Source organism: Eptesicus fuscus, chromosome 7 (assembly GCF_027574615.1).
Source record: "Eptesicus fuscus isolate TK198812 chromosome 7, DD_ASM_mEF_20220401, whole genome shotgun sequence".
Taxonomy (NCBI): Eukaryota; Metazoa; Chordata; class Mammalia; order Chiroptera; family Vespertilionidae; genus Eptesicus; species Eptesicus fuscus.
The window spans coordinates 2667417-2694654 of NC_072479.1; the positions used below are offsets into that span (position 1 = coordinate 2667417).

Genomic DNA, 27238 nt, shown 5'->3' on the forward strand with positions numbered 1-27238 from the left:
TACCTCCTAATTATTATCAAAGCTATACATAATATTATGTACAATTTTACAGAACAATCGAAAACTGATTTCTGAGAACAAGGATGTTGCTTGGACTTTGTTGACAGCTATCAGACACCTCATGCTTCAATAGAAATAGTCAAATATCCTTGATCCTTGGTTATTAGGAAATTCTTTTTTAGTGTAGCTATACAATAGCTCTTACAGAATCCTCAGGTAGGCCTACAATAGCATTCTTGTTTGCATCTGTGTATCTCCTCAGCTGGAATTATAGGGCAAATGTGTATGAACTGAGCAAGTTCCCCACGTTGGTGGCAATGTCACTGCTCCTCCTTTGGAAGCTATAAGCATAGATGATCATTCATGTTTTCATAGTCTCAAGAGCTAATTGGTTCAACCAAGAGTTTAAACCCAAACTGTTAATTAACAGTATAGAGTCAGAGAAAGAGCAGCTTCTGTGGGGTCCAAATTATGTACTGTGGCCTGTTAGTGAGCTATGAAACCAAGTTAGTGCCTCACAGACAATGGCTTTTCAGTGTATGAGAGTAGAATGAAATAAAACTAGTTGCCAAAAACATTTTTGCTAAATTTTTAAATAAATTGGAAAAATGTAATTATTTCTTGCATATAAATATACCTAGTAGCGAAATTCAGATTGCTCTCTTCCTAGTTTCTGGAAGTCATCTCTAAGCTACCCTGAGCAGCAGTTAACATTAATTTTGAGCATAAAGGACCATAGGAGGGTCTGAATTTAGAGGCAACAATTTAGATCAAGTGGGGATCCAGCCTCAAAGATGTACTAGGGCAGAAACCGGTTTGGCTCAGTGGATAGAGCATCGGCCTGCGGACTCAAGGGTCCCAGGTTCGATTCCAGTCAAGGGCATGGACCTTGGTTGCGGGCACATCCCCAGTAGGGGGTGTGCAGGAGGCGGCTGATCGATGTTTCTAGCTCTCTATCCCTCTCCCTTCCTCTCTGTAAAAAATCAATAAAATATATTTTTTAAAAATAAAGATGTACTAGGATGGGGAAGAGGATGAGGACTGAGCAGGTAGCCATCAGGAGAGTAGGTTGTTGTGGCTGCTTCTCCTGTCTCCTTTGTACACTTTTCCCACAAAGTCCCTGCGGGGTCTGTGTGCTCCAGTGGTGTCCAAGTGCTCTTGGTCTATGGCTAGTGTTGCCCATACTTGGATGTGGGAGAAGCCTCGAGAAACAAAAACTAAGGATTTGATATCAGGAGCTGTTTATGAATGTCTGGAGTTTCTAACACAAAGAGGAAGGAATCACACCACAGTCACTCCATTTCCTGGAAGTGGGGCAAGGCAGACACATTCAATTGACTAATGGAGAAAATGGATCCATGAATCGGAATTTAGAGATGGAGCTCAGATTACCTTTTGTCATTTTAACACTTTCTGTTGGTGTTTGAAATGGGTCACTGCAGAGCCAGAGACCACCACACACGCCTCAGGGCTACTGACAGCAAACTCAAGCAGGTGTTGCCTGAAAACTGAGCTAGAGGCTCATGTACCTCCCTCCAGGAGTTGAAAAGGAGAAACTAACATCTGTAATTTGTATTCATTTAAAATTGTGTTCATTGCAAGTTAGACTGTAATTTATATAATAAGGTCATTAGAACCAATCATGGGTTTGTCCCCCATTAAAAACATGAAAATAAAGTGTAATTTAACATCAAATCTAAAATAGTTCACAATTTCAGTTTGTAAACCAAAAGAAGTTGCTGGGCACTATAATGTATAGCAAACAGTTTTATAGAATTATTAGGCCCAGTGCACAAATTCGTGCACCTTGGAAGGAACTGTGGGTCGCGAGGCTGCAGTGGGCACAGGGGTGGGTCTAGGCCCATCCTCTGCGCCCAGGCCCGGCCCCTCTGGCTGTGGCACCCAATCCCTTGTCTGCTGGCAGACCCACTCCTGCCACCACTGCTCCCATGCACTGATGGCACCGGCCCCGCTCCCATGTGCTGATGGCGCTGACCCCGCTCACACCTGCTGATGGTGCAGAGTGATTGGGGCCAGTGCTTCTTTGTGAGCAGGTGAGAGCAGGGCTGGTTCCATCAGTGGGTGCAAGCAGCAGCTGCTGCCCCCATCAACCCTCAGGAGCAGGGAGAGGTGGATAAACCCTGAGGGGTGATCAGGGCAGGAGCCAGGCACTGGCAGCGGGTGAAATCTGCTGCTCCAGTGCCAGCAGCAGGTGCGAGTGGGGCTGGCATCAGCAGCAGGTGAGACCACGGCATGCAGGAGCAAAGAATTTTCAGTAACCACCAGAGGCTCGCCCCAATGACAGCAACTGGTGCCCCGCCTTGGTCTGGCACCCCTGCTCACCTGGTCCACCATCCCGCTGCAGCTGACGCCCACCATGTTCCATGCTCTGCTGCCAATGCCCGACATGTTCCGTGCATGCCCCCTGGTGGTCAGCACACATCATAGCTACCGGTTGTTTGGTTGTTCCATTGTTCGGTCTATTGCATATTAGGGTTATTTATATATATATATATAACCCTAATATGGGTTATTTATATATATATATATATATACACACACACACACATACACACACACACATATGTGTATATATGTGTGTGTGTATATATATATATGTTATATATATATATACATATATATATATATATATATATATATATATATATATAGAGAGAGAGAGAGAGAGAGAGAGAGAGAGAGAGAGAGAGAGAATTTTATAAAATAAAAAAGATTGTGGGTACTTTACAGCCTGGGACTCTACAACCACAACAGCCAGGGAACAGCTGCGAACCCAGGAACACCAGATCTCAAGCAGCACGAATATGCGGACTCGGATGAGGTCTGCACTTTCTCATGGAAAGGTCAGATTTACCAAGGAAAAGGTGAGGTCTGTGATCCAGGCTAGAGAGAGAAATGTGCACAATGGGATCTAGCAGTTCAGGGGAAGACTGTTCCCCACAAAATCCGTGGCCGTTGGAGCTAGCGAGATCCGTGAATGTGGAAGGGGATCCACAGGGCTGCTAGCAAAAGGGAATTCTAAAAATCAACCCATAGCTGGACTGGGCTCAAAAAGGCAGCCTGAAATTTTACCAGTATACTGGCTGCTTAGTGCCAGGGGAAAAAAGACGTGCACAGAGACATTCACAGAGTTGCACGCAGTGCCAGAGGGTAAAAGTCACAAGTTCGCTCAAATACTCTGCCTCTTTTTTTCTCTTTAAGTCCTTGCTTTTGATTACTAAGCCCAGTACATAGGATCACCCAATTGGGGACACCCTCAGAGACTGCAGGGGAAAGTTGTTTTTGTGGAACCTGGAGATCAGAGCGGGGAGTAACAATCAGAGAACCAACTTTGGGGAAGTCCATTCTCCCAAACCAGTATTAAGTGCAACAGGGAAAACAAAATCTAAATACTGGATAAAGAGGACTTATAGCCCTAGAGGTCAATCCAGAAACACTGCCACCCAGGGATTGAATCAGAAATTGACTCTTGTGTAAACACAAATAAAGGAGACTAAGAAACAAAGAAATACTACCTGCTTGAAAATCAGGCCTGTGGCTTACAACACAGAGGAGCAGTGGAACGCAAGGAACTTCAATACCATCCTGATTACTGGACAGGAAACAGGTGTGCCAAACAGAACAGTAGAAGTAGTGAATGACCTTCACTACTGCACATTTTTATTTTTTCATCTTTTACTTAAGAAACTAATTTTTTTTTCCTCACTTGATTTTACCTTTATAATTATTATATTTTTATTTTTAATCAGTATTATTACTACTACTATTTTACCTTTTTGGTTAAAAAAATGTGTAATTTTATTTTATTTTTGGATTAGTGTTCTACATTCTATTTTCATTTTTCCTTTAGCATCATTTTACTCTAACACAAATTTACCTTATGCCAACACTCTCTTCCTCACTTTTCCCCTTTTGTTGCCCTGTTTCTCTTACCCTATTCCTGCTTTAGATGTTTCCCATTCCTTCTTTTTACCCCATGTTAAAAATTCACCCTACTTTTATATCTAATTTCCGATCCACTGCTCTAAGTCCATACACACCTCTCTCTTCTCTTTTTTCACTATCCAAATATTTTTTTCTGTGCCCTTGTTTTGTTTGTTTGTTTATTGTTGTTAATATTTTTTGTTTTGTTTTTATTCTAGGTTTTTTTTGTTTTGTTTATTTTGCCAGGCTTTCTCTCTGTCCTATTGTTGTTGTTTGCTTGATTGTTGATTAGATTGGGGGTTTTTTGTGCTTCTTTGTAAGATTGGTTCACTTTTTTTGTTGTTTTGTTTGTTTTTTGCTTCTGTTTTTCCTCTCCTCACTTCTTCAGCTCCTTATAGCTCTCATTGAGTTGTGTGTATTTGTCATCCATCCGTTTAAACATCCTTATAACGAATACTCTGAATTCTTTCTCTGTTAAGCTGCTAGCCTCAAGTTCATTTAACTCCCTTTCTGGTGATTCTTCCTGTTCCTTCCTTTGAGAATTTCCTTTCTGTCTCCCCATGTTTTCCTGTAATGTTTTAATTGTAGTTCCAATTGCTTTGCTACCCAGGATCTTTTGGTGATGGTGCTACTGGTATAATCTCTCAGTTCTCCTGGGCTTGGTAATCTAGTGTAGCTCCCTACTTGAGCTATTTGGGTTCTCTTGATGTAGGCCTGGAAGCTTGAGAGGCACAACTGTGGTGTCTAAAAGTCAGCAGCTATCGAGTGGAGTGTCCCAGTTTTTGCTGTCTTGCACCCTTAGTTGAAATCGTGTGTGTCCAGTGGGAACTCACAGTGGCACCCAGGAACCGTCTGTTGGGAAGCTCCCAGTGGCTCCCACTAGCACCCTGTGTGTAGATGGGCTCAGGGTGCCTGCCTGTTGTAAATTCCCTTCTGTGGAGGTGTGTTTGCAGGCGCACAGCTCTGACGCACTTTGTGGGACTCTGGCACTGAAGTTAAACAGCTAGGGTGTATGTGGGAAGTTATTCAGGAGAAAGGAGTTCAGAGTTTCTGCTGTGGGGTAGCACGTCCTTGGCTGTACAGAATCACACCCAGCAGGGGCTCAAAGCAGCTTTCCAGAGGACCCTGTGGATATATGGGCTCAGGGTGCCTTCCCTTGCTGTGGCCGTGAGTTTGCCAGCCCTTGAGTGTGCACGAATTGGTGGCGCGCCCACCAGCGCAAAGCTCTGAAGCCCCCTGGCATTGAAGTTGCACTGCAGGGGTGTCCCTGGTCAGTTATTTAGGAAGAGGCAGTTCAGAGCTTCTACTGTAGGGCTGCGCACCCTTGACTGTGCAGAATCACCCCCTCAGGGGCTCTCAGTGGTTCCCAAGCACTGCCTGGGTAGTGGAGTGCCCAGGTGCCTATGGGCTGGGGACGCGGCAAGTCCTGAGTTCCGGCGCTGGGGAGGGGGAGGTTGCACTTACTGCTTTCAGCGGCGCACTTTTGGAGATGGAGGTCTCAGGGTTCGTGCTTCTGCTGCTGGGGTGGCAGGTCTTCTACCAGAGTGGCTGTAGTGACCAGGTTTGCTTCCGAGACCAGACTAGGTGGTGATAAGGTTAGGATTCTAGTTTCTAGCAGTTCCGTTCTTAAAAATGGTGGGGTCTCTGTGCCACTGGTGTCCTCCCTGGAGTGTTTGCAGCGGCCGCGGGGTTTTGCCAACCAAGACTGCCTGGATTGGATGCCCCCTGGAAGAACTGCAGGGTCTAACTGTCCCTATTTCATTCACACACACATCCACACAGGTCCACACACACCTCTGTCATTCCTTCACTAGATCACACGCTCACCCTCCCTACCTACCTGCCAGTCGCCATCTTTTTCTATATCTCCTCACTTCTTATTAGTTGTTTTTTGTAGTTTTCATTCAACTCTGGGTGTTGGTTGTTTGCATTTTTGGGGATTAGTGGTTCTTCTATTGGAGTTTTCTCCCCTTATAAATAGTCCCCTATGTAGCAGGATACAAAATTAACACCCATAAATCTATGGCCTTTTTACACACCAATAATGAACTCAAAGAAAGAGAAACTAAAATAACAACCCTATTTACCATTGCACCAAAAAAATTAAGATACCTAAGAATAAATTTAACCTAGGACATAAAGACCTGTACTCGGAAAACTACAGTACATTGAAAAAAGAGATAGAGGAAGACATAAAGAAATGGAAGAACATACCATGTTCATGGATTGGTAGAATCAACATCAATAAAATGTCCATACTACCAAAAGCAATCTATATATTCAATGCAATACCTATTAAAACACCCATAGCATATTTTAAAGATCTAGAACAAACTCTACAAAAATTCATATGGAATAAAAAAAGACCCTGAATAGCTACAGCAATCCTGAGAAAAAAAACAAAATAGGAGGGATCTCAATACCAGATATCAAGCTATATTACAAAGCCACTGTTCTCAAAACTGCCTGGTATTGGCACAAGAACAGACATATAGACCAATGGAATAGAATAGAGAACCCAGAAGTCGACCCAAATCGCTATGCTCAATTAATATTTGACAAAGGAGGCATGAACATACAATGGAGTCAAGACAGTCTCTTCAATAAATGGTGTTGGGAAAATTGGACAGATACATGCAAAAAAATGAAACTAGACCACCAACTTACACCATACACAAAAATAAGCTCAAAATGGGTAAAGGACTTAAACATAAGACGGGAAACCATAAAAATACTAGAGGAATCTATAGGCAGAAAAATCTCTGACGTATGCTAAAGCAATTTCTTCACTGATACTGCTCCTAGGGCAATGGAAACTAAAGAGAAAATAAACAAATGTGACTACATCAAAATAAAAAGCTTTTGTACAGCAGAGAAAGCCATCAATAAAACAACAAAAAAGCTCACTGCATGGGAGAACATATTTGCCAATGATATCAACGATAAGGGTTTAATCTCCAACATTTACAGGGAACTCATGCAGCTTAACAAAAAGAAGATAAACAACCCAATCAAAAAATGGGCAACTGATCTAAATAGACACTTTTTGAAAGAAGACAGAAGGAAGGCCAAGAGACATATGAAAACCTGCTCAAAGTCACTAATCATCAGAGAGATGCAAATCAAAACAACAATGCGGTATCATCTCATACCTGTCAGAATGGCTATTATCAACAAATGACAAGTGCTGGCGACGATGCAGAGAAAAAGGAATCCTTGTGCACTGCTGGTGGGAATGCAGACTGGTGCAGCCACTGTGGAGAACAATATGGAGTTTCCTCAAAAAACTAAAAATGGAACTCCCATTTGACCCAGTGATCTCACTTCTAGAAATATATCCCAAGAAACTAGAAACATCAATTAGAAAGGATATATGCACCCCAATGTTCATAGCAGTACAATTCACCATAGCTAAGATTTGGAAACAGCCTAAGTGCCCATCAGCATATGAGTGGATTAAAAAACTGTGGTACATCTACACAATGGAATACTACTCTGCGGTAAAAAAGAAGGAGCTCTTACCATTTGCAACAACATGGATGGAGATGGAGAACATTATGCTTAGTGAAATAAGCCAGGCAGAGAAAGATAAATATCACATGATCTCACTCATTTGTGGAATATAATGAACAACATAAACTGATGGAAAAAAAATAGATCCAGAGACAGAGAAACATCAATCAGAACGTCAAACCTCAGGGAAGGTAAGGGACAGTGGGGGTAAGGGACAGAGATCAAACAAAGGACTTATATGCATGTATAAGAGCCTAATCAATGGACACAGACAACAGGGGTGGGGTGGGGCATGAGTGGGGGGTGGTGGGTAATGGAGGAATAAGTACACATATGTAAAAAAATAATAATAATAATTAAAAAATAAATTGTGAGGTAACCAGAAACCCAAGAATGCCTGAGAATGTCTTCCTAGCCATGCTAGCAATCATCAGCTGTACAGTAATATTACCTGGGGAAAATGGGGAAGTATTTTGGACTTATGCTCCTGACCCTTCATGGGTAAGACCCCTTACATGGGCTGATCCCCACCTAATGTAGTCACCAATAATACCAAACACCTTGGTCATCCAAAAGGACCATAGGTGAGGCAAGAAAGTATGATTACACAGGGGTCTCCACCCAGCTTCCCTTTTGTATGACACAAAATCAAACCATTGCCCCTTTGTGTGTAAAATTAAAGAGAGGTTTGTGGCTTGTGTGGACACTAAAGAAAGGGAATATCACTACTTGCCCCTGGGAGAGGTGCAGAAAATGTAACTAAGACCTTGTCTATACAAAAAGAAATTGACAGCCAGTTTGAAATGGAATTGCCATGGCCTAGAGCAAAGAATATCCTTACATGATATTATTCTATAATGTCATCCCAGATTTGTGTTACCCCCATTACTTATAACAATACCTCGCACCCTTGGGGATCAATAAAAAATCATCTTTTTGGTGCTTGGAGACAAAGGTAACACATCTCTTGATATTTTAGAATTACAAAAGCATAATATACAATTATCCCAAACAACCTTACAAACTAATTCTTTGAATGTCTGGCAGCAATTTAAAAAGGACATGAAAGGATTTAATCCCTTCCATTGTGTAGAGGGCCCCCTGGGAAGGCACCTGAGCATTCTATATTGGTCCCTCTTGCCCTTTTGGCCAAGAGGGACCCTCTTCTCACAATCCAATTGCCCACAGCTGTTGCCTGAGCTTTCTGTTCATGCCAAGGTTGAAGCCTCTTGATGGCTGGTACCCTGGATCTGTCTCTCGCCCAGTGGGGCGAGCTGGACCCTCCCTGGAGAAGAAACTCAGGTTCCCCAAGATATGTGATCAGTGCTGGGCCCCGCCAGCAGACAAGGAGATCCCAAGGCAGATGCTGGGCCTGGAGGCCACAGGGTCATAGGCTACCAAGGAGACAGAACTGAACCTCACATCAACTTGGTTGGCCCCAGAGGATGGTTGGTTAGCCAGAGACAGGAAAGATTCCTCAGGGAAGGAACAACCTAAGACAGGCACAGTCACAGAGGGGCCATCAGGAGAGAATTTGGGGGTCAACAGAGGTGGGGCACAAACCCTCACCCCCCCAACTTTGCAGGGGCCTAAACCCTCACCCCTTCTGAGGGAGGTCTCCTGCCCCCATGGCTGCTTAACGTCCCATGCCCAGCTCAAATCAGGACCCGGGTAACAGACAGAGACTTGACCGACAGCAGATGCCCTCTCACTGCAACAACACTTGTTTGAGTTGTCTTGTACCCATGGTGTGGGGAAGTGGGTTTTTGATATCTAAATCCAGCCTAGCACCAGGAATGCTCAGGGCCTACTCAAGAAGGCAAATAATCCTTTCCACTAATATTTACAGGGTAAAATTAGATTGTTGTTAGAGTATTAAATTTGACAGTAAAATAGTAGTCAAGTTATCAGGCTAATTTAAATTGGCTAATTGAAATAAGCAAATATTCTAGAAAAATTAATTGTACTAGACAAAAAGCTGTTCCTAAAGTGTTAACTAAAATTTTTATTGGTAGTTCATCTCATGGTAAAATTGCGTAACATATAATGAACCTAAAGCAGTCATATTATAGTGCAAAAAATTAAAATTTAAAAGCTATCAATACTACATTATAAAATTTTCAAAAGCCTCCTAATATTTAAATAAAAAAGAGGGGGATAGTAGAAGAATATCATGTAAGAAAAAATATTCTGTGAGTAAATTACATCAAGAAAATTTTTACTTTAGAAAATTAACTTTCATTTGTAATGCTAACAGCAAGTCAACCATGTAAAACATACATGGTGTCAAAACAAGCCAAAGGAAAATCGTTTGGGCAAAAAATGAAAAGGATCACAAGTCAAATTTATAGAAAAGATTCCTTTATTAACTTTTGGTCGAGAATATGATTGTATATTTTCAGAAAACAACTTCGAGACCATGTAGATTCCTGCAACAGAAAGGAATTGACAGGAGTACTCCAGCCATGAAGATAGAAGAGAAGCAGTCCAGAGATGGGAGACGCTGATGACACCTTGCCATACTAGCTGTCAGCAGCTGTGCATCACTGCAGGTTGCTCAGGACCAAACCAGAGAGGGTCGGACCTGCATCACCACCATTTTTCCACCCGAACTAAAATATCATTTCTGACATGTACACATAAGGAACTGTTTGACATTGAAATTGGGACTGAAAAGAACTGTTGGCCCAGAAAGAAACTCACTACAGACTGATTCATTTGTCTGTCAGCATAACCATTATTGCTTGTCTAATTTTCAGTTCTTATAAGTGTATTTCTAGTAGCACATGATCTCACTCATCTAAGGGAAATGATGAACAACATAGACTGATGAACAAGAACAGACCCAGAGACAAGGAAGCATAGATCAGAATGTCGGACCTCAGAGGGAAGGTAGGGGAGGGTGGGGATAAGGGGGAGAGATCAACCAAATGACTTGTGTGCATCCATATGAGCCTAACCAGTGGTCACAGACGACAGGGTGGTGGGGGCATGCGTGGTGAGGGGTTTGGGATGGGAATGGGGGGATGAGGACAAATATGTGATACCTTAATCAATAAAGAAATTTTAAAAAAAGTTACAGGAAAGAGAATAAAGAAAACAGAGAGGATGCAATTATCAAAAAATTATACAAAATACCGCTCCAGAGTTCAAGAGAATGTATTCCATTCTCTTGGAAGATTTAACCAATCTCCCAAGTGTACATACCATGAATAAAACTTAAAAAAAATAAATAAATAATAAATAAAGAGAAAGAAAGAAAGAAAACATGACTCATATATCTGCTGTCTACAGGAGACCCACCTCAGAACAAAGGACTCACAGGGACTGATGGTGACAGGATGGAAAAAGGTTTTTCAGATGAATGGAAAAAAAAAAAAAAAGCTGGGGTAGCAATACTTATATCTGACAAATTAGACCTCAAAGTGAAGGCCATAACAAGAGATAAGGAAGGCCACTTCATAATACTAATGGGAGTAATCCAACAAGAAGAAATAACTCTAGTAATCATATATGCACCCAATATAGGAGCATCCAAATATATTAAAAAAAAACTTTTAGAGGATATCAAGGGAGATATTGACAGCAATACAGTCATAGTAGGAGACTTTAATACCCCATTAACACCACTGGATAAATCCTCAAGTGAAATAAGCCAGTCGGACTATATCTTATTATTATTCAGAAAAAGATAAATATCACATGATCTCACTCATATGTGGGATATAATGATCAACATAATTTGATGAACAAAAATAGATCCAGAGACAAAGGACAGGGGAGGGGGCTGTTAGAGAGCAACCAAAGGACTTGTATGCATGTATATTAGCATAACCAATAGACACAGACACTGGGGCAGTGGTGACTTGCCCGGGGTGGGAATGGCTGGGGGGAGGGGAGGCGGTCAATTGGGGAAAAAGGAGACATATGTAAAACTTTAGACAATAAATTTAAAAAAAAAAAAAACCACTGTGGTACATCTACACAATGGAATATTACGCTGATGTAAAAAGGAGGAACTCCTACCATTTGCAAAAGTATGGATGTACCTGGAGAGCATTATGCTAATTGAAATAAGCCAGTTAGAGAAAGATAAATATCACACGATCTCACTCATTTTTGAAATATAATGAACAACATAAACTGATGAACAAAAACAGATCCAGAGACAGAGAAGTGTAGAACAGACCGTCAAACCTCAGAGGAAAGTCAGGGGAGGGTGGGGGGGAAGGGGAGAGATCTACCAAAGGACTTGTATGCATGCATATAAGCATAACCAATGGACATAGACACTAGGTGGGTGAGGGCACGAGCAGGTGGGGAGGGGCAATGGGGGAATAAGGACACATATGTAATACCTTAATCAATATAAATAAATAAATAATAAATAAATAAATAAATACTTGTCTGAACCTGCCCCCCAAAAAACTATTTTGGCCCTGGCCTAATGGCTCACTTAGAGTGTTGTCCCATACACCAAAAGATTGTGGGTTTGATTCCTGGACAGGGCACGTATCCATGTTGTGGGTTAGATCCAAGTTTGGGGTATGTGCAGGAAGGAACTGATCCATGTTTCTTTCTCTTTCTCTCTTTCTTCCTCTTTCTCTAATCAATCAATGGAAACATCCTGAAATGAGGTTTAAAAAAGAAAAAGAAAAAACTTTTGGAACAATAGATTGTCTATTAAAAGATATCTGTTACAGTGAGCCTGACAAATTAAACAACAATACTTATTATTATTAGTATTATTATTATTATTATTGTAAAACACAGGGGTAGTCCAAATGGCTCATTAGTCAAAGACATAAGCTTGTGAACACACTTTGGGAAATCAGAAGCACATTTCCCTAAATAAAAATCCAGTATTTTCTTCTAACCATGCTCTTACTAATTCTACATGGTTCCTTAGATAATGGCTCTGCCCTGAGGACATCTCTAGGGGTGTGACTTTCCAAGGTCATTATTGCAAACAACACCTGGAAGAAGTGATTACCTATCAATTTGCCATAAGGGAGGACTACAGAACCTTTGGCACTTTTGAATTGCAACTGTGTTCTGTCATCATAAAGAAAAACTTAATGATTTTTTCCAGCAAGCCACCTTCTCTCTTTCTCCTGCACAGAATATTATGAAATTGCCAAAGACCACACAGTTTGCTTTCTCCATTTTTATAGTTTTTAAAGCCATCATCAAAAGGCAAAAAGAGCGAGAGACAACAGTTTCTTTCCAACACATCATCTGAAGTGAAATTCCATTGGTAAAATGTTATTTTTTTCTGGCAAGTTACCATCGGTTCCAAGTTCTTATTAAGTGTTTATCATCTTGCTTAAATAAAAGGGATACACACACACAAAATCTCAAACTTTGTCCAACTGGGAAAGTGCCATGCAGCCCTTACAATCATGCTATCACATATTCTAGAAATGAATTTTAAAAACAAAAACTTAGTTCATAATATAAAAGTTCAACTTATGATAACACTTATCTCTACATTAATAAGGAATTTGCAAACAAAGATGATTATCCAGGTCTTTGAAGATGTATACCATGAATCAATCCAGCTACATATTAGTGATACAAGACAGTTGGTTTAAACAGAGTTGGTCCAATGTGAGATATTTTTTATTTTTTTATGTGAAGTTATGTTGAAGGAATTTTGAAATGCACACCATCTGAGTCATAGGCACTGGCTCAGAAGCAGGAATCTCAAACAAACATTTTTGAGAGGCAGATAAATGATGTAAAGTTTGTTTTCAAAGGAGAATAAAATTAACATTTTAATTCCAAAACCAACCCAGGGAGCGGCGAAGAACATGTCATTGGGCCCAAAGTTTAGGAAAGTTATTGCTGGTCATCAATTCATCATGAGATGCCTCCTGGACCATGTCCACCATGCTCCATGTCACAGAAATCAGCTCTCCACCTTCCCATCTCCCCCGCAACATGGATTACAGCAGCTGACACCCATTCCTCTGGGTCTCAAAGTGTGACTCAGCCCTTCTTGTCACCCTTTAGCAACACTTCCCACCACCTCATTGGCCTAACTTTGTGCTGGCCTCCTCTCTGATAGCATCTATATACATATATATATATATATATATATATATATATATATATATATATATATAGGAGAGAGAGAGAGAGAGAGAGAGACTAAAATGATAAGGAATAGACCAGAATAATGTTATCAACCACCTGGAGGGAAGGTAAAAAAAAGTTGAAATTATGACTATATAAAGAGCTTTTTTCCTTATACCACTAAAATAAGAAAAATAAGTTGGAAAAATTTTATATAGCAACATATATTTGTTGAAAATGCCTAGTGATTAGGCTCAATAATATATGAGCCTACTGGTATCAGTTAGGAACCTGCTAGGCTGCTGTAACAAAAACATCCAAAATAGATGGCTTAAACAAGATGTTAAAACCTACAACTTAGAAGTCCATAGATGACATCACCAAAGCTATCAGTAAAAATAAAAACAAAAAGGTAAGTAATCTAGGTCCTTAGCATCATCACTTTTACCTTAGTTCAAGTCTTCATCTGCCATCTCTTCATTGAATCATTATAGTAAGTAATATAGGAACCCAGATTATTTCTATCCCATTACTCTGAATATTCTCAACATGCAGACTTCTTTAATCTTGTCAGAGATGTTTGCTCCACTTCCCACCATCCAAGCCCATGGAAAGAAATAAAAAAGAGGAGCTGTGCCCTTTTGTTTGGAATCTGCCCACATCACTTCTGCTTACATCATATTGGCGAGGTTCTAGAACCTAGTGGCCAGATCAAGATGTAAGACAGACTAGGAATTGTTGTTTTTAGCTGGGAAGCCATGTGTGTAGCTAGAATTTCTAATACAATAGTCACAGACGAGGTTATATATTGGGAATCAAGAGCCATTTTTGCCATACCACCTCAAGGAAGTTGATTAGTAAAATCTCCTACACTGTTCTCTAATGAGCCTCTGCGATCCACTGTGGAGTGGTACATAGAAGGGAGTTAAATACACAGGAACTGAGTTCCTAGTGAGTTAAAGCATAAGACCTAGAAGTTCTGCCTAAATCAATGATAGTTTCCCCAAATTTATGTACCTTGATCAACTAAAGACATGATTACTTTCCAACATTTATGTGTTTCTCAGTAAAAATAGCTACAAAGAAGATAGCAGACCTATAACTAAACAGATGAAAATGTTTATTCACTTACCTTGAGGAGTTTGGTTTAGTAAAAGGGACAGTCATGGGAAAAAGACAGTAAGAGCTAAATCAAAGCATGGCTAATATAATGGGACAATACAGTGGTAGAAATGACTAACCTGTGGTGAGGTGAGAGAGAAGTAAAAGAAGTCTTCACAAAGAGGAGAGACTGCTTTCCTATTAAGAAGTTTCAAGGGCAGGGCAAGTTCAGGAAGGCAAGGATGAGGACAGTGACATTCAGTGTATCTGAGGTAAAGGTTTGTGAGGGAGTGACAAGTGAGCAGTGTGAGGTACTCAAGAAGTAAGCATGGCCCAGTCAGGCGCTGAACTGTTTTTTTTTTGGGCAATAGATAGTTGGTTTGGAGTACCAGCAAAGCCTGTTGTGTTTCAGAAGGATCACGACAATGCCCATGTGAAACTGGTGAAATTATAGAGACACCATGGTGAGGAGATAAGTGTGGAGGCTATTGCAGCTGTTGCAATAATCCACTTAGAGATAACAGACAAAGGCTTGAGGCTAGATGGATTTGATGAAGGAGTCCTCCCTCCTTCCCTTCCTCCCTCCTTCTTTCACCCATAAGGTTTCCTGAGCATTTATGATTTGTTAACCCCAAGCTCAGCACTGAGAATAGATATAAGAAAATATTCTCTGCGTCCTCAAAGAGGTTACAGTCTAATAGTGAGCTCAAGATGATTAAAAAAATGTATTATTGGCTATTTATGACTTTGAAAAAAATAGAAAACTAAGAAAGTAAGTTAGTTATTACCTGAGACATTTCATTCAGGAAGCAAAAATCTTTATAATCTGAAATCTATTGGGCAAAAACTAATTAAAGTTTATTTTATTGGTAAAATGTTGGAAATTAGTGTGATTCTTAGGAAATTAAATACATACATAGGCATTAAATATCCATTCAGCAATTATTTATTTCAAGTTTTATACAGTCCAGTTAAGATCATGGCAAAAGTAAATGTAGTACTCACTACCTCCCACAATCACATCAAAATTACAACAAAATATAGAACAACCATCATTAGAACCACCTAAAATCTAGCTGAATAGAAGTCCTACAACTAGGGAATTAAAGAAGAAGCACATTGAAATTGGTAGGAGGGGCAGAGACATGGAGTAGAAGTTCGGAACCAGCTGGTCCCACACCCACATGTGGCAGTTTAAAATTGGGAGGGATATCTTGGCTATGGAGGTTTCCCTGAGGAGTAAGGCATCCCAGCCTTATACCAGGCCTCCCAGCCCAGGGTTCCAGTACCAGTAAGAGAAGTCCCCAGAACTTATGTCTGTAAAAACCAGTGGGGATTGTGGCTGAGTGACACGGAGGCTGCAGGAGTCCAGAAAGTTCCTCTTAAAGGGGCTGTGCATGGACTTACGCAGAATATCTCTGAGCTCAAATGCTAGGGCAATAGCTTAAAAGAGACATTCAGGAAGGAACTAACTTGCCTGAAATCAGGGTGAGAGCTGGATAGGCAGCTTTCTCCCAGACAGAAGTGCTGGTAGAGGCATTGTTCATTTGCTGAGCCTTCCCCACCACAGAGCTAGCAGACAGGGCATCATATCTGAATCTTCATCAACCTGGCTCACACTTTTTGCCCAGTCCTGGTGATTCACTGAGACTCTACCCCTCCCTACTTACAGACTCATCCAAGCCATTTCCAGTGGCTTTTCCATATTGTCCACTCTTGTCTCATACTTTGGACTTTCCTAAAACCTCTCAAATAAGCAACAGCTGGCCTCAGCATGTCCTGTACATTTTAATAAGTGGCCCCAGGCCTGGCACTAGTGGCAGCCCACTTTGGTTCATAGCTTGGCCTCTCCTGGGCACCTCCAAGCCCAATACAAGTAGAAACCATCTGTTGATTGCTTTATAGGTCATGGTGGGTGGCCCTGGGCATGGCACAGGCAGTGGTTGACTTTGCACCTCCCAGAAGGCTCCAGAGCCAGTGCATCTGATGGTCAACTTTGACCATGTCAGATTACAACCCTATCACCTCAATGAGTGACACACTGAAGGGGTGGGCTCAGTGAGCACCAAAGCCCCACTGAAGCAAGTCTTGCTCGATAGGATTGGCTCCTTCACTTCAGTTCTTTCACTGTAGTCACAGCCAATCCTTGAAACTGATTGGCCTGGAGGAGGGGAGGGTCAATCACTCCCAGTGATTCCAACATCAATCAAGGCTCAAATACAATAGGACATTCCACACAGCTCACACAGTGGTGCACCTGGAGTGCCCAGCCCAGGTGACTCTGAAGGCTGAGCCACTGGGCCCTAGAGCACACCTACTACACAAGGTCACTCTGCCAAGTCTGGGAGACATAGCATATCTACCTAATACACAGACACAAACACAGGGGAACAGCCAAAATGCAGAGATAAAGAAACATGTCACAAATAAAAGAACAGGAAAAATCTCCAGAAAAATAATTAAATGAAATGAAAGCAAGAAAACTACCAGATACAGAATTTAAAACAATGGTTAGAATGATGTTCAAGGAACTTACTGAGAACTTCAAAGAACTTAGTGACAACATTAACAACATAAAAAAGGACCAGTCAGAAATGGAGGATACACTAACTGAAATAAAGAATAATTAACAGAAAATGAACACTAGAACAGAGAACATCAAGAATCAAAGAAACAAAAAACACCCAATCTGAACAGAAAAAAAAAAAAAAAAAAGAATCCATAACTATGAAGATAATGCAGGAAGCCTCAAGGACAACTTCAAGTGTACCAACATTCACATTATGGTGGTGCCAGAAGAAGAGAGGGAGCAAGAAATTGAAAACCTATTAGAAAAAAAAATGACAGAAAACTTCCCTTACCTTGTGAAAGAAATAGACATGCAAGTCCAGGAAGCACAGAGAGTCCCAATCAAGAGGAACCCAAGATACATAATAAGTAAAATGCCAAAAGTTAAAGACAAATAAAGAATCTTAAAAGCAGCATGAGAAAAGGAGTTAGTTACCTAGAAGGGAACACCCAAATGACTATCAGCTGATTTCTCAACATAAACTTTGCAGGCCAGAAGGGAGTGACAAAGAATATTCAAAATGATGAAAAGCAAAGACCTATAATCAAGATTACTTTACCCAGCAAAGCTATCATTTAGAATTGAAGGTCAGATAAAGAGCTTCACAGACAAAAAAAAAAAAAAAAACTAAAGGAGTTCATCACTACCAAATCAGTATTACCTGAAGGGTCTTGTTTAAAAAGAAGAAAAAAATAGGAGCAATAAAATGACAATAAATACATATCTATCAACAACTGAAACTAAAAATAAAAATAAATGAACAAGCAGAATAGAGAACATTTTGATGGTTGCCAAATGGGAGGGAGTGAGGGGGGATGGGTGAAAAAGGTGAAGGGATTTAGAAGTAAAAATTAGTCATAGCCCCTAGACACAGACAATAGACAGGTGAAGGCCTACGATGAAGTCGGAGATGGGTGGAGTGGGGCCAAAGGGGGAGAGGGGAAAAATGGAGGACATCTGTAATACTCTCAACAACAAGATTAATTTTAAAAATAGAGTTTTAGCCAAAGCCAGTTTGGCTCAGAGGATAGAGTGTCAGCCTGTGGACCAAAGGGTCTCAGGTTCGATTCTGGTCAAGGGCATGTACCTTAGTTGCAGGCTCCTCCCTGAACCAGGCCCTGGTTGGGGCGAATGCAGGAGGCAACCAATAAATGTGTTTCTCTCACATTGATGTTTCTCTCTGTCTTTCCCTTTCTCTTCCACTCTCCCTGGAAAGAGAAAGGGAGAAATGAAATCAATGAAAAAAATATCCTTGAGTGAAGATTAACAAAGATAAATAAATAAATAAATAAATAAAGTTTTATACAAGTCACTTTCTATTCTTCCTATTCTATTAATAATAAAACTAGGATTCAAGTTATTTATACTGTTAAAATATGTGTGCATTTTTTAAAATAGGATATATGAGTGAGATAAATAATAAAATATATCCTTAAACATTAAAAATAATAAGAAATATTTATTAATAGTTTTCAATGACCATCCAAAATTGATTCTCCATAATCTTCAGTATAACCTATCTTTCCAAGAGAGTTTATGTGAAATCTGTCTGACCAGTCAGAGAGAAGACTTCAGGTAGGTTCCTCAGAACCTCTCCACTTCTCATTGAGAAGCAGGACTCAAGTTAGGTCCTCTCACTGGGTTTCCTCTGTGGAGTGAGCTCACCCAGAAACAAGCCATCCAAGCAAATCACAGGGAGGAAAATTAACACCTGCTTTTGGTTATATTATATGTCTCTAGGCCTAGACTCAAGATGTATTCATGACAGAGTCCATGTGCTTTTAAATTATCTTCATCTAATTTACAAAAGAAGATAGTACATCTCTGTAATAAGCAGACCACTTAGTGAAATCATGTGGGACAGAAAGTGAATAGAACATCCTGTTTGACCAAAACTGCAGGAGTAATTTAAGGAGTCAGAAAGTCATTACTCTATTTGCATTCTGACCAGGAATCCAGCATTAACACCCAGAAGCCTGTAGGTAAAGGGCCAAGAGCTCTCTAATGACCTAACTGCTTAGGGAGCTGATTACTAGAGGAGGCTTAGCAACACTAGAGCAGCCTTTTGGGGAAATGGTCCATGTAAATTACTGGCACTTGTGCATAATGTTGATACTTAATTTTTTAACTGTTTGTATGGGGTCCACTTTGAGGATAAATGAACATTTTATTATCACATACTTAATAATGAAGTAAAATTTAAACTCGAGAGAAAAACATCTATATGTAGAATAAAACATTTATTTCCTTCAGTCCAACTTAGCTCTTAGTTGAACTCCAACTCAGAGTTGAAAAACAAATAACAAATGAAACCCTAGAAAATATTGATTAGCACTCCGTGTGCAGACTAGAAATAGTTATGAATAAACATCCAAGAACTTTAACAGGCTGTTTGCACTTGACTCTAAAGCTGGATGTCTACAAAATTAAGTATGACACTACATGAGAACTGACATGCGGTGACAGATGGTATTATTATTCCCACTATAAGATGACACATCTCCTGTCTGTTCTTCTGTGGCCTCCCTATAGGAAGAATTCAACTCCACAGGCTACTGTGTGGCTTGGCCATGTGCCTTTATTGGATTAATAAAGTGGAAGCAGATGAGATTGTATGCAGAAGTATTGCAGGTTCCTCCAGCTTTCTTGCCTCTTTCTTCTTCTAGGAGGATGGCATGTCCAAAATTAACATTGTTCCTTCAGCCTAGGCCCAAGAATGAGAAGATTCTTTGTGGGAGCCCATTTCACGTCCCGTGTGATTCAGGGTTCTGGTTCAGGGTTTGGTTTCTGGAGAAGGGCTGCACACAAATTAAAAGAGACTAGAAGAAATTTAATTTGGTGATATGGTGGGCCAGGCGGGAGCCTACCTCTAGTGGAAGGACTGCCGATAGGCTCTGCCCTTGCTATGCCTTTTATTGAGACTATGGATACATACATTACCCTTAAGCAGGTTTGGGATACACCCATAGCCCTTAGGCAGGTAATAAGCAGATTGTCATATCAGTAAGGATTTACATGATGACAAGATGGGGAAGTTGCCTCAGTTACCATTGTCTCAATTAGATAGGGAGTGGTTGGCTCTGACCTTTCTATATCCAGTAGTTTGCTTTCCTCCATTTCTTTCATTTGTGACCTGTTTCTTTGTCTCTGCATTTTGGCTGCTTCCCTGAGTTGATAGAGTGGTTTTGTGTGCTAGGTGTCCTATAGGGCCCAGTGGCTCAGCCTCCCCAGTTACCTGAGGTGGACACTCTTGGTGCACCCCTTTGTGGGCTGTGTGCACAGTCTTGTTGTAGTTAAGCCTTGATTGTTGTTGGTATCATTGGAAGGAATTGACCTCCAGTCCAATTAGCTGTGAGGATCAGCTGTGTCTATGATGGGAGAACTTCTGTGCTGGAGACACCCTTATGAGGCAAGACTTGCTTCAGTGGGGCTTTGGTGCTCACTGAGTCTGCCCCCTGAGTGTGTCCCTTATGGATCTGAGGAGTTGTAATCTGTATGGTCCTACTACTGGATATAGAGTTCAAAACCACGGTTATAAGGTTTTTCAAGAATTTTCTAGAAAATGCCAATAAATTTAGTGAGACCCTCGAAGATATGAAAAAGGACCAACTAGAAATTAAACATACACTGACTGAAATAAAAAATAATATACAGAGATTCAACAGCAGACTAGAGGAATGCAAGAATCAAGTCAAAGATTTGAAATACAAAGATGCAAAACACACCCAATCAGAAAAGCAAAAAGAAAAAAGAATCCAAAAATATAAAGATAGTGTAAGGAACCTCTGGGACAACTTCAAGCGTACCAATATCAGAATAATGGGGGTGCCAGAAGAAGAGAGAGAGCAAGATACTGAAAACCTATTTGAAGAAATAATGACAGAAAACTTGCCCCACCTGGTGAAAGAAATAGACTTACAAGTCCAGGAAGTGCACAGAACTCCAAACAAAAGGAATCCAAAGAAGACCACACCAAGACACATCATAATTAAAATGCCAAGAGCAAAAGACAAAGAGAGAATATTAAAAGCAGAAAAAGAAAAACAGTTAGTTACCTACAAAGGAGCACCCATATGATTGTCAACTGATTTCTCAACAGAAACTATGCAGGCCAGATGGGACTGGCAAGAAATAGTCAAAGTAATGAATAGCAAGAACCTACAACCAAGATTACTCTACCCAGCAAAGCTATCACTCAGAATTGAAAGTCAGATAAAGAGCTTCACAGATAAGAAAAAGCTAAAGGAATTCATCAACACCAAACCAGTATTATATGAAATGCTGAAAGGTATTCTTTAAGAAGAGGAAGAAGAAGAAAAAGATACAGATAAAAATTATGAACAACAAATACATATCTATCAACAAGTGAATCTAAAAATCAAGTGAATTAAAAATCTGATGAACAGAACAAACTGGTGAATATAATAGAATCATGGGCATAGAAAGGGAGTGGACTGACAATTCTCTGGGGGAAAGGGAAGTGGGGTGTGCGGGAAGAGACTGGACAAAAATCGTACACCTATGGATGAGGACAGTGGGGGGCAGGGTAAGGGAAGAGGGTGGGGTGGGAACCAGGTGGAGGGGAGCTATGGGGGGAAAAAAGAAGAACAATTGTAATAATCTGAACAATAAAGATTTATTTAAAAAAAACATCCATTTCTCACTTAGCAGTGGAAGAAATCTCTACTTGCATATCTATATGATTTATCCAGAACTATAAACAATTTCCCCAGTAGCTGTGGTCATAGAACACAAGACAGTGACATAAATCAAATTTATCTTTGGTGATTCTTTATGTCTACTATAGTTGTTTTCAAACCTCCTTCTTGTACAATCTTCTCCCCAAAAAATTCAGGATATTAATTGTCCCCATTACAAAATTTTATAGACTCCAAACAACACTCTCACTTTCTTTGTCTTACATCCTTAAGACTCATGTGACAATACACCGGGAACTTCAGGGTTCTAAGAGGGTCCCTATTGAACCATGGAACTACTAGAAAATTAAGACATCATTAGAGGGCATTTTAAAGACCTCTCCTACAATCATACCCAAACTACAGAGATGTTTAGTGACCCATTTTAAACATAAATTAAAGCCTGTCTATAAAATTCAAAATGCTAGGGCAATGGCATAGACAGTAAGTGAACCATAGAATGAACCCAAAGTCAGAGAAACCCAATAACCAGATGGAAAGCTTTCCAATTCTTTGAAGAATTTGGTAGGAGAAGAAAGAAGATGAAGACATTCTTCCTTTTCTCTATTTGTACAAACACTTGCAGTGGTTTTCTGAATAAAGAGAAGCATCTGCTTCCCAGCCAGTGGATCAAAGTGAGAACAGGTGGCAACTGCTTTCCAAGAGAAGCCAGTCAGGCTCCAAAGTGCACAAGTGGCCATTAGAATGCCTGGGGTGAGTAGGTGTTGAAACAGCCACACAATTTTCCAAAAGTTCAGAGGAGATATTGCAGGTTATATCCTGGAACATGTCTTAATTGGGACAGTTTTAATTTTTGCCTGAATTGGTTCTCCAACTTTAAGTTTATACCTTTATAACTGTGACATTTTTATAAAACAGAAGATCTTATTGATCCTCCTTTCTTTTGTGACTTCTTATTTAATTCACGTAACGAACTGGAGTCCTTTAATATTTCTTTGGTTTCAGCACAAAACTCTGTGGCAGCTTCTTGATTGACAGCCAACTGTTTATAAGCTTTCATTTCCAGGTACTTTTTATTTGAAATGCCATTGATAGATTTAATTACATTTATCTTTCTTTTAAAAAAATCTCATTGGCACAGTAAAATATATTGACTTTAATGTGTTTGGCTGCAAAAACTTTTATTTGGCCAAGGCTACAGAGTCTGAAGTTTCCCAGTGTAGATTATAATGTTATTTGAGATGAAGTAAAGAGTCATCTGTGGCCCTAACCGGTTTGGCTCAGTGGATAGAGCATCGACCTACAGACTGAAAGGTGCCAGGTTCAATTCTGGTCAAGGGCATGCACCTTGGTTGCGGGCATGTCCCCAGTAGAAGGTGTGCAGGAGGCAGCTGATGGATGTTTCTCTCTCATCGATGTTTCTAACTCTCTATCGCTCTCCCTTCCTCTCTGTAAAAAATCAATAAAATATATATATTTTTAAAAGAGTCATTTGTGGTACTCAGGATGACACATGATGTAATATCTATCTGCAGGTGTGATATTTGATTCTGCTGGTACAGGTACCCGGTATTGGTTTCAACATGGCTGAAGATGATAATAAAATAAAATAAAATAAAATAAAATAAAATAAAATAAAATAAAATAAAATAAAATAAAATAAAATAAAATAAAATAAAATAAAAAACAACTATAGCAGCGTTAGTTTTCTTTCTTTTAAGAAGAGGAGTGATGAGCAGCAATTACAATGAGCAAACTGGTCTCTGTCTACTCTCTTTCCCTGAACAGCAGAAAATTTTTGCTTTTTGCAGTAAAACTATCAGTGCTATAAGATAGAAATCAAACCATGTTCCATGAATAATAAATGTAATAATAATATGTGGGCTTTTACATATGAAAATGATACTGATATTGACAACCTATTTTTCAAATAATCCTTGGATATAATACTTTCTCTTTATAACATTCATCACACTATTATTTACATGAGGGCTATCTGTCTCTACCTCTAGTCTCTAAGCCAAAGGAGGGAAGGAAGCCAAAGTACAAGGTACATGATTGTACTCGATACATATCTGCTAAAGGCATGAATCAACCCACATGTCCCTCTTCCTCATGAGCTGACCTTTGTAGAGTCATTCATTTACAAACAAGACAGTTCCCTGGTGATGGTGGAAAAGATAAACTATCATATGTGAAAACTGAAGCTATGGTCTTGATCTCATTGAGAGGTCTACCCTGATGGGTAAGCACCCTCAAAGTGCATTGTGATGACCAGAGGTATCAACAGATGGAAGGTGATCATTTGAGTATTTGGAGGGAAAGAGGAGAATACAACTTGCCAAAGTGATTTCTAATTACATAACAACTTTGAAATTTTTAGATATTAAGAACATTTATAAAATTGATTCTTTTAAAGTTAATGGATATTCAAATTATAGTTTGATTGACATGAATCCAGTCTTGATTGCATGACCAATTGGATGAACATTTATCTAATAGATCAATGAAGTGTGAGACTTGATAGAAGGAGGAGGTGGAATCTCAACCCCATATTTTTTTTAACAGTTCTAGGAAAATAAAAACCATTTATTTATTTATTTATTTATTTATTTATTTATTTATTTATTCCATAAGAGAGAAAAATATAGACTAGAAAACAATCTCAACCTGGGAGGTGCAGTTGAGCTGGACTCTGTGTCCTGTGTTCCTCCGCCCATATCAGATTGTCTCAATTTGCCACTTAGTCACATTTGATCAGTGTGCATACCTTTTAAAAGTGAAATGATTTAAAATTTGATGTGTTGTATCCCTTCACGCTGTCCTTCTTTCTTCCCTCACCACACTGTATGTTAGATGCTTCAATCCTTTGAAACATCTGAACTCAAAGTAAGTTACTTTTTTCCATAAGCTCCACACTTTCGAAGATCAAAGCTGACATTTTACCCACTCTAATTTATGTGCCAGTGGCAAACAAAAGAACTTTCTCTTCCCTGTGAACAGAATGTTTTGGCACACAGGAGCTTCCTCATGGCAGAGCTCAGTTGACTGCCCAACAGTGAGAATGCTCTAAAGTCACTGCATCTAATCAGGTTTCCTCAGTGAGATTTTCCTGGAGTACTGGTAAGGGTCATATAACATCTCAAAGCATTTTTCTTTAAATCAGGGAATTGTTATTCCTGCTATGTTTGAATTCATACCCTGCTGCTTAGTAAATACAACTCTTGGAAATTTTTCAACAACTTTTGAAAAAAATCTTTAAATCATTTTACACATTTTTATTGAGGGTGATTTTTTTTATTTCAATTTATTTTCATTTTATTTTTTTCTATTTTTTTTATTAAGGTATTATATGTGTACATATCTTACCATTGCCCCCCCACCCCACTCCCATATATGCCCTCACCCCCCAGAGTTTTTCGTCCATTGGTTATGTTTATATGCATGCATACAAGTCCTTTGGTTGATTTCTTATCTTCCCCACCTCTCCCTAACCTTCCTGCTGTAATTTGACAGACTGTTTGATGCTTTACTGCCTCTGTATCTATCTATTTGTTCAACAGTTTATAATGTTCTTTATTATCCATAAATGAGTGAGGTCATGTGGTGTTTTTCTTTCATTGACTGGCTTGTTTCACTCAGCATAATGTTCTCCAATTCCATCCAGGTTGCTGCAAATGGTACGAATTCCTTCTTTTTTATGGCAGCATAGTATTCCATTGTGTAGATGTACCATAGTTTTCTGATCCAGTCATCTGCTGATGGGCACCTAGGCTGTTTCCAGATCTTAGCTATTGTTAATTGTGCTGCTATGAACATAGGGGTACATATATCCTTTCTTATTGGTGTTCCCAGTTTCTTAGGATATATTCCTAGGAGTGGGATTTCTTTTTCTTTTTCTTGTAATTTTCCTAGGTGAATAAAAATGATAAAAATCAGTCACACACAAAAATCTCATTTATTCATTTATCAGTCAAATATTTGTAAGGTCATATAATGAAAACAATTATAGAAAGTCAAAAGAAAGACAGACAGGAAGGGAGAGAGAGCGGAATTTGCATTTCTCTCTACCAAGGTCCTTAACAAAAAAAAAAGGCCAAAAGGAATACCTGCTTTGGGTTTCATTTTGGCCATGAGGGTAAACAAGGTCTGCTATATTTAACACAATCAAAAGAGAAGTTGAGAAAAAAGGACATGTGAAGAAATACTTTGAGGCCACTGAACAGATTTAGTCAACTCTCCAGACTAGGTGAGCCATTTCCCAAAAGATTAAGAGATGTGACTGAAGTATGAGGCAGATGAGAATCACAAATGGACACAAAAAGATTTCAGAAAACTCATGGATATCCAAATTTTTTAAAAAGAGAATAAAGTATGTTATAAATCCTTTTGATCATTGCAAAGATATTAAGGACTTCATGAGTTAACATTTAATTGATGAAAACTTATAAAAACAAGGGTTTAATAGGAGGATATAATAGTTGACCAAGGAAAATTTATTATATATGGTATCTAGATTTGTGAATATTCATCTTTGATTAAGGGAATATTGTTAACATATTTATCTAAATTTGAAAAACACCTCTGGCAAGTTTCCATGTTATATACTTGTGTATGAGAGGAATAAAAATTTGTTGGTGACATTATTCAGTGTTTTCTATGTGCTATATCAAATAACCCTCAAATTACAGTATCTAGGTATAGTAGAGGTTTATTTCTTCCTCATACCACAGTCCAGTGTGAAGGCATTTTGTTCAATACTCAAGGCTTCATCCATCTTGTGGCAGTGCCTTCTCTAGGTCTCCAGGTTCTTTTCATTGAAGCCAGGGGAAAAGAAGAGAGAGAGGATTGAGCAGGAGAGGCTTTTTGGCACCTGCCTGGAAATGACTCCATCACTGCTGTTTTCATTCCATAGGCCAAAACCTAGTCTCAGGACCACATCCAGTTGAAAAGGACACTGGGAAATGAGGTCTACCAATAGGCAAAAGAAGTCAAGGAAACTATGGATAACATGAATAATAGTGAATACTAGCAGTCTTTGTCACAATGGAAGTACAATGATGGTTATATCTACAATGCATCTTACATTGGATATTGTTTGGCTCTGCTACACCTAATAATAGACAAATATGCAAATTGACCATACCTCCGACACACCCACAAGCCACGCCCACAAGCCACGCCCACCATCCAATCAGAGCGAGCATGCAAATTAACCCAAACCAAGATGGCTACAGCCACAGAGAGCAAGGTTTCCTAGGTAACAGAGGAAGCCAAGCTTTCCACCTGCCCTGGCCAGGCCTAAGCCTCCACTCAAGCTACAAAGTTTCAATTATAGAAGGTAAACAAATTCAAACAAATGGCGGCAGAATGG

General features: G+C 39.6%; 1 long non-coding RNA gene across 1 annotated transcript; it reads right to left on the reverse strand.

The window, feature by feature from the left end:
- Window positions 1-9802: 9802 nt before the first annotated feature.
- LOC129149886 (uncharacterized) lies at window positions 9803-14166 on the reverse strand. Its single transcript, XR_008556694.1, has 3 exons — window positions 13985-14166; window positions 11915-12085; window positions 9803-9887 (listed from the first exon to the last, which is right to left on the reverse strand). It is a non-coding gene; the product is annotated as an uncharacterized LOC129149886 (long non-coding RNA).
- Between the last annotated feature and the right edge of the window lie 13072 nt (window positions 14167-27238).